Source organism: Rhododendron vialii, chromosome 7a (genome assembly GCF_030253575.1).
Source record: "Rhododendron vialii isolate Sample 1 chromosome 7a, ASM3025357v1".
Lineage (NCBI taxonomy): Eukaryota > Viridiplantae > Streptophyta > Magnoliopsida > Ericales > Ericaceae > Rhododendron > Rhododendron vialii.
This window is the reverse complement of record NC_080563.1, coordinates 20743276-20760997: the sequence shown is the minus strand read 5'-3', so window position 1 is coordinate 20760997 and position 17722 is coordinate 20743276. Positions and strand designations below refer to the sequence as shown.

Sequence of the window (17722 nt, the reverse complement as noted above, 5' to 3'; positions counted from 1 at the left end):
ACCAATTAAGTAGATAAGCTTAAGTTCAATACAAAAATAACCAAGAAAATTGTTTAATATGAAAGGTGCATCAAAAGCTGGGTAATGAATAATGGTTGCATTTGACACAAATATAGATTTAATTTGAATGACAAACATAAACGGGAACCCTAAAAAAAAGTTGTTGGGAACATAAAAAAAAGCTGATGGCATTTAACAAAAAAAAAATGGTGGTTGGACATTTTAATTGTGCACATAAGCTTATTCATAAATGAGATACTAAAACTTCCCTAATTTTGACCATTTAACATGAAAAAAACTTATTGGCCAATTGGCCTTCTACAAATCCTAACCCTTTATTAGCTCCTTCCCATAGAAAGAAATAGAGGCTGGGGCACACGCGATGCGTATGCAAGTCGGATTTTCACAACGTTTTTATAAAAATATACTTCTCAATTATTGTTTGATCAATTTTTCATAAATATTGTGAAAATCCGACTTCCACACGCATCGTGTGTGCTCCAGCCTCTAGTATTAACCTATTGTGATTGTAAACAACAATTAAATTCTCGAAAAATCGATCATATACTATAGTGAAAATTAATATGTATATGCATATCTATAAATTACCATGCTAATCACCACTGTTTTGCTAACGTCGTCTGTCTTTCTTGCGCAGCTTGTTGAGGATTGAGACGTTGACGGCGTCGTTGGCTGTCACGATTTTGTTCTCTTACACGTTGTAGCCATTCCGTAGATATTTGCTCTAATCTATCCTCCATAGTGGTGTCCCTTTTAAGCATTGAAAGTGTTACAACAACAATCTATTCTAATAAGCACGAAGCTATAAACTGGCTCTAACTTTTTTATGCATTCAAATGCCCATAAAGCACCATAAACGATGCACTCTCGGGCAAAATTCTAAAATCATCACCATATGTATACCACCTATGTGGCAACTGACATGATGCAATAATGGGCCCCATCTCTTATATTTTTCAATTCAAAATTTCACCATTTTGCCCAACACTTCATACCAAACTTCAGTAACTCAGTTTCAAACCAAACACCCTCTCAAGTTGACTCACTTTTACTCCCATCATTGATCCCATTATCACCTCCCACCGTCGACGCTGCCGAGCACCATCACCATTGACGCCGATTGTTGCATTTGTCCAACAAAATTGAATGAAACTTGGAAGAGGTTAAAAACTGAAATCACTTATTTTTTCCGACTAATCTTCCCCATTTTCTGTTTCTTCCTTAAATTCCTCTATTTTAATACAAAACAGTTTGCTACAAAATATCACCAGTTTGCTATAAAATTGGGACGGAAGTTTCTCATGCTGATGAAGGAAAAGTTTCCTCTGATTTTTTGCTGCTATTTTGTATTGAAGAACAGAAGAGGTGGGGAAAAGAAAAACAAAAACAGTGATGCAGAACCGTACTACTTTTGAGAGGGAGAGAGAAAGTACCTTAAAATTGGAACAGCCGAAAGAGTGCTGGAATGAATGGAAACTGCTGAAAGTTTTTGTGTATAGCACAAAAACCCACTTCAAATGGAGCAAGAAATTTCTCTCTGTCGCATATTACAATGGTGTGAGAATCCGGGTCATTTTCTGCTGAAATTTCTGTGTCGCAAATTACAATGGAGCAGTTAATGGGAAAAGGGGTGGTAACTGTTTTTGGTAGTTTATTTTTTTGTGTTAAAATGTCAAATATATCCCAAAAACTAACTATTTTGTGTTAAAATATCTAATAGATAAACCCAACATTTTGACGGGTGAGATTCGCGCGTCAAAACCCTAACCCTGTCCTCATTGCAAAAACACACCAACCAAGCATTCTTCATCAGTAATTATTACTCGTAATAATTATAATGATCCCTTGCCTCTCTCTCTCTCTCTCTCTCTCACACGGCCGCACCCGCACACCCCAACGGCCACACCCGCACACCCCAACGGCCACACCCACACACGTAAACCCCTCCTCTCTCCCTCTCCCTCCCCATCTCCCATGGAAGTTTGCACGGACGAAATCGTCGGACTATTCCTCTACGCCACGAATTTGTCGTCAGCGAGAATCTCTCGTGTCGGAGGATCGAAATTCCCGCCGGAGGAGAGAGCATCAACGAGTGCAGCCCACATGGGCCACGGGTGGGCGGCGAGGGGCGGAGGAGAGGTGGGGGAAAAGCCGAGGGAGTACCTGTTGTTGTTGTTGTCTTGATTGTTGGTGTTAGTTTGGGTGTGAATGCTGGCTTTGGGTTGTATGGGGCGGATTAAGCGTAGTTGAGGGCGTGGAGAGAGAGAGAGAGAGAGAGAGAGAGAGAGAGAGAGAGAGAGAGGGAGAGAGAGAGAGAGAGAGGGTGAGGACGGGAGGCGGCGGCGCAGAGGAGGGAAGGGTAATGGGGAGGGAGTGGTGAGGAGCATTGTGAACCTTGATGCACTGCCCATCAGGGCGATGGAGCAAGAGGTGGAGAATGGGGTCTAATTGGGAATTGTGGATTGTAACCCTAGACCACCACTCCAAACTTCCATCGACCACACACCACAATCTTCACGTTTATCTACTAGGTTTGTTTATTTATTTTTGACTTAAACGTACAACTCACAACTACTCTCTCTCTCTCTCTCTCTGATCCATTGATTCAACTTCTTGCCATAGGCGCAATGAATTCATCCACCCACATGTGATTGTACGATTTCGTTTTTGTCTTAAGTTCTGTCTCTGTGAAAAAAAGATGGAGAAAGCAGAGGCAGAGGCGGCGGCCATAGAAGCACGGGTGGAGAGATGAGTCGGCGCACTTCCTCCAAAGATCACCGGATCAGAAGGCAGCTGCACTTGTTGATTTGGTTTGTCTAATCTTCTTTGTCAATATTGAGCAATACTTCTTCGTTTCCGTACCCACACACATGTTATAAACTATGATTGTTCTTGGTAGGGGCTGACACAAGGGGACCCGGGTGCCCGCTGCCATGCACAAGTCTAAATATTCTTACATATTATCACCATTTATCCACTTCTATTAGGTTTTTTTTTTTTTTTTTTTGAGTTAAACATTCGGTCTACGATGGAAGTTAAGAAACCTTGAAGGAATCTGGTTGGGGGAGGAAAACCTATTTATAGATTTTGAGTAGCTGTTCCCTCACTCTGGTATGAGTGTTATTTGATTATTTTGCCTGTGTGCTTCTTGAATTTTGTGTTGATTAATCTGTTAGTGTCAATATATTTCTCGATTTTTCTTCACAGGTTTCCTTCACTGGTTTTTGATGTTTCTAAATATTCTCTACGAACTACATTCATTATGTTAGGCTGTTGGAAATACTTGAAAGGTGAGTGAATAATTTAGGATGATTATGATTGAATAATTTGGGCAGCAATTGACTTATCATGAAAGAAACCATGCTTAGGGTGATTATGTGTATTGTCTTTTCTTTTCGTTTTTAGAATTCAAACTTGACTTGATTTTTCTCCATAGCTTGGAGTCCACGTTTTTGCGAGGCCTGGAATTATGAGCTATAACAAGTGAAAAGCGTAAGCCTTTCTTGAATTACTTAGGCTCCGTCCTCTTGAACTTAACTTAAACTTAACTTAAATCTGGGATTTTTGTCCTTATTTAAATTTTTTTCGCATTTTTTAGTTTTGTGCCAACTTTTTGCGGGTTATTGATTCGTCTCGACAAGAATAATTGGAAAAGTAAATTTTTTTTTTTAACTTTACCCAAGTATTTGACAAATAACCACTTTTTATCCAAAAAATGACATTTTTGCCCTCCTCATGCGGAATATCAGTCTGCATCGGTTGATGTGTTTTGAAGATGAAAGATGGGTCATGGTTTGTGATACTGGATTGGGGAGGGGGAAGAGACAAGAGGAGGAAGAATACTGAAAATATGATTTCAGTGGTGTGAGCAAAGATCCAGCCGCAACCGCGATCGTGCTTGCGTTTCTCCATCAGTTGGTGTTTTTAATTGAGTTTTTCTACAGTTTTAGGTTTTCTTACAAGGCAAACGATTGGAAATTATTGTGTTCGCGTGTTAGATCGTGTTGATCCTTAGTATAGATGATATTATTGTTGACACAAAGGAGTTTAATCTCACTCTTCTAGTAGCTGTTTGTTGTAGATTTTTAGCGTAGTTGTGTTTATTGTTTAACATAAATGATTCGATGATCTTTTTAGTTTTGTTTTAGTCATACCTTCAATTTTGATCTTACTGGTCCCATGATTTTTAGTTCTTGCGTTTCATAGTCACAACTTTAGATGGTTTGTTAGGGATAGAATTATGCCAGGTCAGATAGTGGTATATATTCATTCACATTTAGGCTTTTTCCCGAATAAATGTTTCGTGTGTGCCATTTGTTTGTGTTTTTATGTAAATAGGTGAGCTAGTTTACAATTGATGGATATCCTTGTTACATGGATTTGGATATATGTGTTCTTGCATGATCTTTACTTTAACTCACAATTTACCCAACCCGGACGGAACTCTATTTATCAACTGATGGAGGGGCAAGCCCCACAAACCTCCATTCGACTTCCAGATAAAAGGCAACCCCCGAGATCCACACATAGATAGCATTTACAATGAGAATTCGATTGCCCGCCCTCTGACAGCTCAACCATGGCTACCTCTTCGACGATTTGACCCATTTCTCGATGCTGGAGCTTCCTCTACAGCCTTGTCAGACTTGAATCTGGATTGCGAATGCTGGCAGTTTCAAAGACGGAAGGGGCCCATCTACTACTAATTCATACCTTTCGGACGTTGACCACCTAAGAGAGGCCGATCCTAACATTACTTACTTCCTCGAAGGAGGAACTTCTAGTATCTACTGACCGAGCAATTCACTAATCCTCAACTTCCACCCAAAAAGGACATAACTCCTTGATTATGAAACCTTGTAGGATTTTGTGTATCTTAGACATTTCAATATTTTTGGTGTGCAGTTGAGTGTTTTCCCATCATAATTTGTGGCATAATAATTATAATAAAAAATCCTATTACTGTTGAATGTGTAGGGCTTTTTTGTCCTGAGGCCTTTTTTTTGTATACGGGCGGCATTCCCTTAATGCCTTAATTATATTATCTCTCACTTATCAAAAAGAAAAGTTTCCCCATCTTATTTTTGTGGATGATTTCTTTATGGTAGGATTAATTTGTGATATGCTGCAATATTTATTGATTTTTAATTTTTTTAGGAAGAATGGAAAATATAGTTCATTTACTTTGAGTACCATGCCCTTTGGTTGTAGATGACTGACATGGTATTCATTTGTAGGAAATGTCTGACATACGTTTCCATAGGAACTCTCTCAGATTCACCAAACCATCTCACCAAAGGTAAGAAACCCACTGCCAATAACAGTTGTAATCTTTCTTTTGATTTAGCCGTGTTTTGTTTCTTTTCATTTGTTTAAATTTACTGAGAGTTATATTTCAGTTATTTTTGTTTGTCTTATTAGTGCTTTCCACTATTTATTTTATGCTTGTTTTAGGTTTGCCCATATCAGCCTATCTCCAAAGCTCTGTCGACAAAAAGTTCAAAATCCTCCCGACCCTTGAAAAGGTAAGTTTTCTTTATTTCTTTGGCTATTGTGTTTTTTTTTTTACATAGGTCATATGATCATGATTCCAATTTGTGTTTTGTTTTGCTTTTGCTTTTGATGTTATGTTGGGTTTTCCATTTTCTCTTTCTTATTCTAGCTTCCGATTGTGTAAAGGCGGCGTGCGATGAACTTTGGATCACGAATTCAAATGTGTAGTCAATAGAATTAGTCATTTATTGCTTATGGTGAATCCTTATACTTTTGCATTCTTGCTTTGTCTATTTTGTGATGTCTCATTATATTTCTCAACGCTCATTAGGCTTCCGAATCAAGCTTGAATAAGCTACTTCTTGGCTCTTTAAGTTTATCATGACTAAAAATTCAAGCTATTTTGAGATTGACTTGTGATCAACTCGATGAAATCTCATCTGAGATCCACTCGCCTGATAGACAAGTCTAGCTTGAACGTATTTTTGAACCTCCTATTGAACGTTCTTAAGTTTTCAATCCAAGCTCGAATGCTTCATTATATTGCTTTGGTTTATGCATGCTACAAAAGTATAACTATTGTTTTTTTGAAATCTCTGAAGATGTGGTCTCTTCAAGGAAGAGGGCAATGGAGTGCAGCAGGAATATCTGGTTGCTGAAGCAGGCCTGCAATGTTGGTGCATTCCCTTTTGGTTATGATCTATGATATTTCTGGTCCTCTCAACTACTTGGAGACAGTGGCTTTGGCATTGTGTCGCTTATTCTGTTTTTGGATGTTCTCTGCGGTAACTATTTTGTTGTAGTTCTTGTTCTTAGTTATCTTAGTTTTAACTTTTTTCTTGACCCTGCTACATGCTTTTTTGGGCACCTTTCTATATGTTTTTTGTTTCTTTGTATTTCACTTGGTGGATCCCCTTGCCAACTTCGGCTTTCCTTTTCCTTGTGTTCTCTTCTTTCTATCAATAAATTTGGTTCTTTGCTGATTAAAAAAAAGACTGTCGGTTGTTTAAAGTAATTAACTTTTTTTGGTGTAATCTCTTTCCAGATTGAAGCTTTGTTCCTCCTCTTGGATATGCTGTCCTTGGGAGCTCGAGGGACCTTGCAGTAGAAGCTGTTTCAATAGCTTTTCTTATAATCGGATCAATGCTTAAACAAGAGGTGTCACCTTCAAATGGCCCCCTGTTGTTTCTTCAATTGGCCTTTTTTTCCAACCTTTTTTGCTGGTGTCTTTTAAGCTTCTGTAGGTATATTGAGGTAATTATTCAAAACTTTCTCTACTATTGATTGATTAATTACAAAGGCACAAAAACCGGTTACAAATGTATGAAACAAATAGTCATCTTATAGTAGTGGCTTATCAACAAATCATGTGTATTTTCTTCAGTTTGTATATGTTATCATCTTCGTATTTTATTTGCAAGAAGTACCATTAATTTGTTGGTTTTTGGTATTTGGTGCTACTCTTTTCAGTAGGTCAAAGTCTGTTATTGGCATAAAAAAAATTCGACCAAAAAGTCTGTTATGAGCTGTCTTTCATCACAAAAATGAGTTTAGTTACTCTTTTTTCGAGACATTCTAAGTAATATGTGCTCCATTTGTTGTTACTTCCTTTTTTGAAAAAAATACATTGTTTTAGACAAAAAGGGTTTACTTTCGTAACTAATTTTTTTAAGTTTTTTTTTTTTGCATCAATCAGAAGCACTCAATTAGATTTTTTAAAATCTGTGCTGGAACGATCCTAATTTTTGGTAAATAAAAATTTCGTTAAATATTTGAATTTTGTTTTAATTACTTGAATTTTTGCTTTTAAAATTTTCCGTCATAATTAGATTTGAGACTTATAAAATTTTATCTTTTCGCACCGAACAATTTAGTCATTTTCTAAAGACAAGTATGCTTACAAAAGCAATGGTATATCTTCCTAACGAGTTAAATAAAATCTTTAAATTATATTTCTTCGCTAGAAATCTTACATGGCAAGTAGAATTAGTTTTTAACCGATTAGTTGGAGAAACCAAACTACCAATTCACCTAGTTACAATCTCCTAACCGTAGATGAACCTTTTTGACCGTCTTTGAGCCTTGTGAACCCCTCCTAATGCTAATTGAACCATTAGGCCATTAGAGGTAATCATTATACCCCATGACTAGTCATTCAAGCCCATACCTATCTCTTTATATCTTTACCCATTGAACGATAGTTGTTAGGGTAATTCTTATCCTTTGGGTAAAAGGTTTTGTTTCCAACCATTAGTTAGGCCAACCTAAGTACCAATTGACTTAGTTACCTTTCCCTAGCATTTAAGAACCATTGGACAAAGATAGTAATTATGATATTACCAAAAGTAGCACTCATAACCTACTTTAGTCATGACTACTTGACCATAGACTTACTTTCTAGGAATCTACTAACCTTGGCCCATAGGATTACCTTTGGAAGCTTAACCCTTAATCATGACCTACCTTAGACCTAAACCTCCATAGTCTTACATATACATATATCGGGGCAGTTCCGGGGACACCCAAAAAAACACCCCATAGCTCCCGATCAAATTTTGATGATCCGAGTCACTCAATGTGATCAGAACGTGATTTTAAGGGTACCCGTAAAATGACCGGGAAGGGCTTGATCCAAACAGTTTCGAACAATTTTTTATTGAACGGTTTAAATAAAAACTGCTCAAATCAAGCCTTTCCGTGTCATCTTTTTTGCTAATTTCTCGCGGGCACCCTTAAAATCACATTCTGCACACATTGAACGGTTTGGATCATAAAAATTTGATCGATAACTATGAGATTGAGATTTGGGGTGTTTTTTTAGGTTTTTTTTTGGGTGTTCCTTGAACCGTCCCGTACATATATATATATATATATATATATATATGTATATATTAGGCACATGGGAGAAAGAAGAGAGAGAGGCCGAGAGAAGAGAGAGGAGAGAGAGGCCGAGAGAGAGGGAGGAGAGAGTGGCCGAGAGAGAGAGGAGAGAGTGGCCGAGAGAGAGAGGAGAGAGAGAGAAAGGTGCATGTGTATGCTTTGAGGTTTGTACACTTGCACAAGCTACCTCTTTAGCCCTATTTTAGCCTTAAGTCCAATTGACTAGACAACTCATTCTAGTCAATTTCTAACATAGAATCCTAGCCCTAATCATCCTAGATTTGATTCCAAAGTAGCCTTTAATCATCCTAGAACCTAGCCTTAATTACCCTAGTATTTGACTACAACCTAGACCTAGGAAAGACTAAACATGGAAGGCTACTCTTTAGCCAAATCAAAACCTACCCTAGACTTATAAGACTTGCCAACCTAGACTATGATCACCTAGATTTACCTAGAAGCCTAAATCCTACTTGATTTTATAGCCTTATGCCTAAGGATTGGATTTGACTAGTCAAGGTGAGCTTGAAATGCTTGATTTGACCATACAATGGAGCAAATCCATGGGAGAGAGAGAGAGAGAGAGAGAGAGAGAGAGAGAGAGAGAGAGATATGGCCGGCCAAGGAGAGGGTGAGAGAGCCAAGAATTTTGCTATAAATAGGACCCCTCACTTGCCATTTCAACCCACACCTTCATCCTTCAACTTCTCTCTCTAGAAATCTTGTGTTCTTACTTTGTTCTTGCTTTGTTCTTCTTGTTCTTGAGTTCTTCCTAAGTTCTTCAAGAAACTCATCCTAGGCCGTCACTAAATCACCACTCGACCACCCTTTCGATCCAAAAAGTTTAGTAGTTTAAGTCAAGAACAAGTTTCGAGAGAAACCTTTCTCTTTCGAAGCTACCGGAAGCTTACCGTAGGAAGTTACTCCGTTCGACCACCGACTTACCTTTCCGTAGCCGCCCTACCGCCAAGAAGAACTGTAGATTATCCTTATCCCCTATCTCTAAGTATACGTAGAATGTCCCTAACCGTTTTCTTTAAGTATATAAGGTTATCTTTCACCTATAAGGTTTGGAATGCATGATAATTAACAAACTTGTTTTCGCTAATGGAAGTATGAGCATGTTGGAATAATCGACTTTTACTCTAATAAACATATGTTGTTTTGAACTTCCTACCAAGGAAGAAAGAACGATTTTTGAAAGATAAAACTTTGTCGTTTGAGAGAAGTATTCGTATTTTGATCTTTAGGATGGTTATGAGCACGTATACATGAATTGCTTGCATTACTTGTCTTGTTGTAAAGCATAAGTGATTTTCACTCCAAAGGCGTCCGTACATGTGGCGTTATGCTTTTAAGTTGTGGTTTGAGCATGATGATTAGTATAGAGTTGGATGATCTTGCTAGTTTAGTTTCAAGATTACAATGAATGATTTATGATTTTGTATGTGAAAAGTCCTACCGCAGAGTCGTTGCATGAAAACGAGACACAGAAATCAAGAAAGTAGAAACATGGCACCTAGGGTGTGTTAATGGCAAGGTATGTTTTGAAATCGCAATGTGGCCAGACGTGGTAGCCCATTGTGTGTAAGAAAACCCGCAATGTGGCCGGACTTGGTAGCCATTGTGTGGATTTGTGAAAACCGCAACGTGGCCGGACTTGGTAGCCCATTGTGTGAATGAAAACTCTCAATGTGGCCGGACTTGGTAGCCCATTGCGTGGATTGTGAAAACCATAATGTGGCCGGACTTGGTAGCCCATTGTGAAGATTGCCAATGGAGCCGGACGTGGTAGCCTCATTGGTAATATGGCTTGGTTATCCGCGGAGAGGAGCCAATGCAAAGTTTTGTGTGCCAATGGGAACCCGGTGTGGCGGAACCATTGTGAGGATACTCGGGAGACCGGAACGGTGGAACCGAGGTTGGGTGTGTTAAAACGATTTAGGAAGTATTGATTTGGTAAATGAAAGGTGAAACCAGTGACACGGTCTATGAAATGTTGCATAGGAGAAACTCAGAAATCATGGACACCAACGATAGTTGATTAGCGAATGTGGATGTGTTATTATTAACTGTCTTTGTTAGATATGCATGTACTTTGTGGAATCGTTAATATTATGATCTAATGTGTGTAAGTTAAAGGGTTAGTGGGTATGGATTATTCTATTGAGCTCTCGTGGCTCATGGTGTTACCTTGGTGACGCTGACATATTATACTGGTGGCGACGCTGGTATAATGTGTCAGACTTTGTAGATGATCAAGGTGAGCTGTACACCTTGGAGGCCTTTGGAGCTGAAGAGTTGGCTAGGATGGAGGAGCAGGCGGAGATGTAGTTAGGAACCCTAGTTTCCCTTCCTTTTGTAATGAAAGTACTCTTATGGAGGTCGTGATGTAATAATGAGCCAGACTCTATTTAGTTTTTCAATGAAAATGTCTATTTAACGTTCCCAAAAAATTCGGGGCATTACATGTGCAAAAGAAAATATAAGGTTATCCACAAAATTATACATCTTTTGTTCGAACGAATGCACGTTTTGAAATAATGAACTAAAACGAATGGAGTGGTTGAAGTATGATTTTTCTTGGTGCGTTTGGTTGACGTTATTGCACATCAATTTCAAAAAAGGAATTTTTTCCCTGGCCTACTCTATAGAGTTGTACTCCAAAAAATTCTAAACCCTATTCTCTGTAAATCAAGGAGGGAACAACCTTCTAAATTATTATTTGATCATGTCGTATTAACGTTTCATTTGTGCTGAAAAGGTATGGCCATTGTAACTCATAATATATTTTGTAATACTGTAATGGTATTGTTTCTTAGGTTGGATTGATGAACTCTATGATTCTGGATACATCTTTATGTTGTCTATTTCTGTAGTTTCTGATTGTATTCCTAAAATGGATGGATTCACATTATCTTGCATCATGTTGGAGAAAATAATGATTGCAAACATTTGAGAAAATAGAGATTATTGCATTTTTTTTTTTTGCCACTGGGTTTGGTGGGTATTGTCTATTTTGGTAGTTTGGATTCATGCCCTTTTTCACGTTTCTGAAACAGCTAAGGGGTAGTTTGGTTTTGCTTGTGAATGAACAAAAGCTTGACTAGAGCTACAGGAGTGATTTGTAATGCAATATCTGTTTATTGTAGGGCCAAGGTGGACACCCAAACTTCTCTAAGATAAATAAGGCAAGGTATCTTTACTTATTTATGCAACTCAATGAATCTGGATACATCTTTATGTGTGCTTTTCAGATGTATTGTATGCCCAAAATCAAAATCCTTTATTCTGGTGTGCTTTTGTAAGGTACAACAAATGACCTTAACTGTCAATGCGATAAATGGTAGATTTCCTGAGAAAGAGCTTAAATGTAGCGAGCAAGCAATGTGTTGATAGCTTTGGCGGTCCAACCAAGGCGAGAGCCCATCCACAAGGACTACGAATTTCTTTTGTTACGTGCTAGCCAAACCGTATGGGATTGAGTCTGGTATGAACAAGAGTGAACAGTTACTATCAGAATATGAATTCTGATTTAGGTCTGTCTGGATTTTGTTTCAATCTTTTCATTGAATCGTGGTTAGTGTTGACTCTTTTATTTTTCTGTTTTTGAGTGATTGTGTGGTTGATCTTGACTCTTGAAACACTCTAACCTATTCATAGTTTAATGCAATTTGCCAAGAAATGGCTTGGCGAAATAGTCGTGGTGGAAGGAGTCATATTGTAATTGATAAGTATGAAAGGGAGTCATATTTGGAAGGAGTCATATTTTGAGAGAAAGATTGTTTATTAGTTTAGATTTTATTCAGTGTAGGCACTCACTACCTTCCTATAAGTGCTTCTCTCCCATTGACAACCAACAGGCGTAGTACTCGTGATTCACAACCAACGGGTGTAGTACTCGTGGTTCCAAACCAACGAGCATGTTCTTCGTGCGTAGCATGTAGGCACCTAGTGATTTATACGAGATCTACTTTTGTCTCTCTCTCCCATCTCTTGGATTTTATAGTTTATTTGTTTTGGTAGACCTAGAGATCAAAATATTGAACTGTAGATTTCTACTAGGATGCCTAGCTAGGTCAGTATTCCTGTGATAAGTTGTGTTGATGCTTTTTTTTTTGGTGTGTGTGTGTGTGTGTGCAGATTTTGCCCACATTAAACTATACAGCAGATAAAATAGTGGTAAGGTTTCAAGTGTATTAAACTCTACAATCTTTGTTGGTAGTGACTAGAGCAAACCAACAACACTAATTCTGGGTTCCGATCAGTCATCTGTGAAAATCACGAGGCACAAGAAGATTTATTGGTTTCAATCACAGATGTGGCCTTGTGTCTTCCACCCAAGTTTCTTTCTTTTTTCTTTTTTAATCATAGATTTGTATTTGCTTGTATTAGTTGTATATGGAATCGCCTTCACTGTATTCTGCTAATTCCTTCCCTGTTCGCAGAAGAATCGTGCCCTATTCTCACTTATTGCTCCCGTTGAAGCAAAGATTAGTGTTTGAAGAAGGGTTCACCAGGTTTGAGTTGATTTTTCTTTTAGTTTTTGCCCAAATCCAATACTACGGTTTTAATGTACTGTATTCATTGATAGCTGTATCTGTTGCGAATTTGACCCGAGATGAGTTCGCCCCAACCTTGTGAAAGGTAATACTTTAGGGGTTCATGCAGATTTCTTTTGTAGGGGGTTTGGATTTATTTTTTCGGTGCTTCTATTTTGGTGGTGTAGGAATATTGGGGCTTTGGTTTTGTTTTAACACTTTGTTCTAAGTTATTGGCTTTAGGCTCAAACAACTGTGTTAGGAACTTGGCAATTGAAAGCGTCTAGATGTCTTTCGAAGGATCTATTAGATTGGACATGTACTCTACTTAGACATTTTAGCAGTGATCTTTGCTAAGGTTTTAACACTGATCTTTGCTTTTGGGTACTGATTTGTATGTGTCATGGTACTCATGTAGCCCTCAAGTGTCTTTCTGATGAATCAAAGCAAGGGACCTCTAAATTTTTGGCAGACGTTAATATGATTTCAACCATCTTACATCCAAACCTTGTTGAACTGATTGGCTGTTGCATGGAAGGAGCTCACTGGAGTATAAATAACAATTACTTGACCGAACTCATGAAAGGAACTTAGAGCATTTTCATATTTTATTTATGTGACTTAAATTCTACCCTCTTTATTGCATTGTCCAGTCAATATGCATTAATCAAGTGTTTTCATAGCATGAAACTGATTTCTAAAAAATACTTTTTGGTAAATTCTTCGTTAAGACATGTTTTTTCGGTGAGTCTATTAAGCTTTTGCTGACCATAATTTATTTCCCATAATTGAATGGTTCGTGGCACCTTTATATTTTTTTGGTGTGTATATTAAGCTCTTTCCGATGCTGTCAATAACTTATTTCCCTTGATTGGATGGTTTGTGGCACCTTGCGCTTGATGATGGTATCAAGTGGGTATTGAGTATTGTCTTCATTCAATAGATAAGTAATTTGATTCCTGTGTTTTTGGTTTTCTTGGTGTTCAAAAGTATGCATCATGTTCTTCCCACGTAAAGCCATTTTGTCATCAGCTTTTGTTCAAAAACAGCCTTTCCAATAAATTATGGTGGCATGAGAAGCAAGATTTTGCTACCTGGCTTCGTCCTCTATTGCTTAGTTTATTTATACACAAGGTGTCTTTGTTTCTTCCTCATTTGCTATCTGTTTCCTTAGAGTCATTGTAGTGTGGTTATTTTTTCATTTTTTCGAATGCCAAATTTCCGACGTAGTTTATTCGCAGCACCCCCTCTCACTTTCACTTTACCCTCCATAGCTTAGGGCCTTAGGCTTCCACTCTCGCCTCATAGTTGTCCCTTTTCCTCGACATGGATTAATTGTTAGTATGAAACAAGTTAATGTCTATTTATGGTGAAGAGGATATATAGAGAGACATTGTCAAATGTAGAAGGAAAGCTCTAGGAATACATGGTATTTTTTGCTTGGGAAAATTTCCAAGGGCAAAGTATTTTTAAGATTGATGGCATATCTAATGCCTGAACTTTAGTGATATAACCCTTGAACCATGTGGCAACTACATTTACAAAGCCATCAAGGAATGAATTCTGATTGTAGATGTCAAGTTATAGCTCAGGTACTTAAGTGTTACCCGGGTACTTTTGCCGAAGGAAAATGACTATGCCATTGTAGAATGAACTAGAATTGGTCTTCCTCCTTTATGTTGCTATTTTTTTTTGGAGGAATTCGATGAAGGCTTTAGTTGTTTGTGGATGTCTAATGGTATGAGGTCATTATTGGGTTTGCTTTTAATAGACGTTGCATTTTCTAGAAACTTTTTGGTTGTCATGCTTGTGATATGGCTTAACAAAATTGACACTCTCTGAACCTTTGTTTTGATTATGATTAAGCTTCCTTCGGCTATCATATATATTTTTTTATGTTGACTACTCTACTTCTGAGGTGATGTTAGAATGTCAATCAGGTTCTAGAAGGAGCAATGGGAAGGACTTATGGGTGGATTAACAGAAGCCCTGTTCATTGGACGAACTTGTTGTTCACAAAAAAAGAACGTAAAGTTGATTTGCTTTCATCCACAGCTGTGAACACCTTAGTGATATTTCCCTGCTTTCTACATGCGCAAGTTGAAAAAATCAGGTTTCGTGTGTATTGGCTAGGGTCTACGACTTCTGTTGGTAGTGACTAGAGCACTAATCCTGGGTTCGGATCAGTCATCTGTGAACAATCACAAGGCGTAACAAGGTTTATTGGTTCAATCACATATATGATCTTGTGCCTTAACTCCTTTCTTCCCTGTTCATAGAAGAATCATGCCCTATTCTCACTTACGTGCAGTCTTAGAAAAGATGGAGAAAGCTCTGCTCGGTGGAGAAAGCAGCGGCAGAGGTGGCGGCTGTAGAAGTAGTAACGGGTGGAGAGATGAGTCGACGTACTTCCTTCGAAGATCACCTTATAAGAAGGCGGCTGCACTTGTTGATTTGGTTTGTCTAATCTTCTGTGTCCATATTGAGCAATACTTCTTTGTTTCCGTACCCACACGCATGTTATAAACAATGATTGTTCTTGGAAGGGGCTGACACAAGGAGAAGTCTAAATATTCTCACATATTATCTACTTTTATTAGGTTTTTTTTTTTGGAGTTAAATGTTGGGTCTATGATGGAAGCTATTTTAGAAATCTTGAAGGAATCTGGATGGGGGAGGGAAATCCATTCATAGATTTTGAATGACTGCTGCCTCACTCCGGTAGCAATGTGTTCCCTTAATATGCATCTATCCTTTCCAGCAATTGATGAATTCTCTGCACTTTTTCAATTAACTGTGGCAACTGCAAATCCTTTACACAGTTCCTTGTCTACCTAGAGCTCCATCAGTATAAGAAGACTATGAAGCTGCTGGAGGTGAAGTTCTTATCGATAATGGCGACAATGATGGTTGGATGGCAACTCATGGGAATCCAAAAAGTATGTTATGTTGCAGCTTGTTTTTATCTGAAAATAATTTTTACTCATTGTGACATTATACTTTATACTGCTTAGATAACAAATTAACAAATACGAAGACTAACAAAACTTTCCTCCAATGAAAATGTTGGAGATCAGCCAGAAAAATAGTTTCTAGTCTATTGGTTCACACTTTGGGGTTAAGGAGGAAGAAAACATGTCAGACATGGCAGAATATGAGGAGTCTAACAAGTGACAACCTTATTGAAACAGACCTTGTAAGTTTCTTGGACCTTTTGGAATGTTAAAATGTTTTGTTTGTAAATGCCAACTTGATGGAGCTAGGTGGGCTAAAAGTTTTATGTAGGTAATCCAAGTAGGAATCTATTTATACATGTGCTATATGGAGTAAGTTAAAGGGAAAATTGATTGATGCCAACAACTTTAAGGAATGTGACTTGAGATACCTAATTGCCTAATTGGCGTTGTGGTGGGTTTCGGCTGTTCAAAGTCACTTGGTTATGATTCTATAACTTAGATGAAGGCTTTTAGGGGCCTTTTAATTGACTGGAAGCGAGATTTGATTAGGTGTCTTACAGCTTGCTGGTTTTTCATGAATAAGAAAGGTCTAAAATGGTGGGTATTTGGTGCGTACTTGTAAATTGACGGTGAAGAGGGAGGGGAAGGCAGTGATTTAAAAAGCGCGCTTAAGCGTGAACGGAGTGAGGCGCAGGTATGGGGCTTCAATGTGCAGAAGTGAATTGAGGGTGTCTAAGCGCATAAAGCATGCACTTAATAAATGAAGATTTGAAGTATGTCAACGAATCCTAAACATTTACAAGTTAAGGCCCTTGATTAATCCATAGCTTTTTTTAAACGCCTTGATTACTCCATAGCTAATCCTTTTAAATTTTGTTTTCCATCTATAATTTTTGGGACCTACAAGGCATCTATGACAGGATCTTAGCTGTGACATCATTTCTTGCATGACTGTTTTTTACTCTGAATAATAGGGCTTGTGGGTTGTTGCTCTTGCTTTAGATTTTGTTGGTTTGTTCATCCAATTGTTTTAGATTTCGTGGTTAAAGTGCATTGTTGTGACATTGTATCAGTTTCCTTTCTTCTTGGCCAACTACTCGAATGACTTTCGGGATTTGTTTACGGGCATATATTTAGATATGATACTGTACATTGGAAAGAATACTTGCTCATTGAGTAGTATGCCACCATGTTGCAAGTCGATATCCTACTAGCAAGTCTCTCCACTTCTTTGATCCCTGGCCTTTAAGATTTTTGCTTGTTGCTCACCCAAAGTAACATTACTTAAAGTTTGACTATCTCGCTTGCCTAATTTTGGCAGGTTCCTGTGAGCAGAAAACTGAGACTCCTCTTGCTCCTAAAGAAGTGAATGTTGAAGCCCAAGAATTAAGGTAATGCTTATTTTTTCCTTACGAGTATAATTGCCAATGTCATTTTTATGCAGTCTGGTATCACTTGGATAACCTTACAATGCAAAGGTTTTGAATGTTCTGTACCCTTGGGCCTTATTTTCTATCATTCTCACTTGGAATGAAGCTACTTCTCTAGCTTCCTTCTTCTTAAGTACAGGATCTAGCATGAGGAACTTTGGAAATTACAATTCTTGAATGGTTTCGAATTGCCATTTCTTTATTTTATTTTGTTTTGCATACGCTTTTGTTGAAGTTCAAATTGGTACTCTCATCTGTGTCATACATAAGTTCACATTCTCATTAAATAGACTACCTACCTTAGCTGAGGTGAACTGTGTACACTTAAAATGCCATAACCTTTGAAGTGAAAAGTCGGCTTGTTTAAATCTCTTACGAGCTGCACAATAGATGAAATAGA

The 17722-nt window shown here is 38.0% G+C and overlaps 1 long non-coding RNA gene across 1 annotated transcript; it reads left to right on the top strand.

Moving 5' to 3' along the window:
• The first annotated feature begins 1832 nt into the window (after positions 1 to 1832).
• Positions 1833 to 15627, top strand: LOC131332427 (uncharacterized). Its single transcript, XR_009201663.1, has 12 exons — positions 1833 to 2552; positions 2644 to 5320; positions 5476 to 5546; positions 5684 to 5771; positions 6117 to 6187; positions 6560 to 6672; positions 11547 to 11590; positions 12843 to 12914; positions 14876 to 14963; positions 15069 to 15153; positions 15247 to 15392; positions 15552 to 15627. It is a non-coding gene; the product is annotated as an uncharacterized LOC131332427 (long non-coding RNA).
• Positions 15628 to 17722: the final 2095 nt, after the last annotated feature.